We start from the raw sequence: 1095 nt of genomic DNA, 5'->3' as shown, positions 1-1095 counted from the left end.
CTGCCTGACACGAAACTGTGCCGATGGCACGTAATAAGCAGCATTTGAGTGTGGTTGCCTAGGCAGCAGAAGACGAACGGTTGTTTCCGTGACGACTCGACGGTTCACTTCGGATATCTCCGTGGCCTTCGTTACGGCTGCTAAAACGGGAGGAGGAGAAGAAAGCTAATGGATTGTGTGTGCGTGCCTGTTCTTGTGTGTGTGTGCCTGCTTGTTCTTGTCTGTGTGTGTGTGTGTTTAAGCACGCAGAGGCACACACACAGACGAGAACAAGCGTGCACACACAACGCATTAGCTTTCTCCTCCCCCTTCCATATCAGCAATTGTCACGAAGATGTCCGAAGTGAATTGTCGAGTTGTGACGGAAACAACCAAGTGTCTGTTTCGGCTTTGTTGAGTTAAAACGAAGGATTGACTATTTCTCAATTCGTTTTAAAAAGACAGCAAAAGATTTACATAACCAATTCCAATACAATCGTAGGTTAATGTTTACATCTTGACCCGGAAATGAAAATCTAAAAAATATACGGAGATCGGTTTAAAACAATGTGTAAGAAATGAAAAAAAAAATGAGCGGGGAAAGGACTTCGGAAAATTCACAAGATCCGAATTTCGTGGGTCAAGATGTAGGGGTTAATGTTTAGTTTAGAGAAGGTTATGTATTTAACGTTACATTGTATATACCCAAAACCACGACGGGTTGGTATGTATAAGTAGTAAATGGGAAAAGCATGCAAGGTAAAAAGAAAAGTTCATTTCGACCTTTAAGTGTGTACACGTTCTCGTAGTAGTAACCCACAGATAAAGATAGAATGATGTTATAAGAGAAAAGAAATTCAGTTAATAAAAGTTATAGAATCGAGGGATTTTTGTGTCTCATAACTTTCTTTCTCCTTTTGTCCCCTAATGGTTGCTGTCACTGCGTTTTCACCTACTCCCTTCTTCGATAATAGAATTCGTTGGAAGTCTGTGATATCTATTCTAGCTATTGGTGAAATAGAAGAGGTTAGAAGGGTCAAGTGGCGAAGGCATTCTATTGCTTAGCTAAGGCATCTGGCAAATTTAACTGCTGTCACAGAAAAACTATTGTTTTCA

General features: G+C 40.5%; 2 protein-coding genes across 2 annotated transcripts in view; one reads left to right on the top strand and one right to left on the bottom strand.

The window, feature by feature from the left end:
• Nucleotides 1-1095, top strand: part of LOC106876538 (zinc finger protein 135) — a 48887-nt gene that overhangs the window by 28944 nt on the left and 18848 nt on the right. The window lies entirely within an intron of this gene.
• The window catches only part of LOC106876534 (zinc finger protein 91), a 7957-nt gene that overhangs the window by 3006 nt on the left and 3856 nt on the right, over nt 1-1095 (bottom strand). The window lies entirely within an intron of this gene.

This window comes from Octopus bimaculoides, chromosome 29 (genome assembly GCF_001194135.2).
Source record: "Octopus bimaculoides isolate UCB-OBI-ISO-001 chromosome 29, ASM119413v2, whole genome shotgun sequence".
Lineage (NCBI taxonomy): Eukaryota > Metazoa > Mollusca > Cephalopoda > Octopoda > Octopodidae > Octopus > Octopus bimaculoides.
This window is presented reverse-complemented; position numbering and strand designations above follow the sequence as displayed.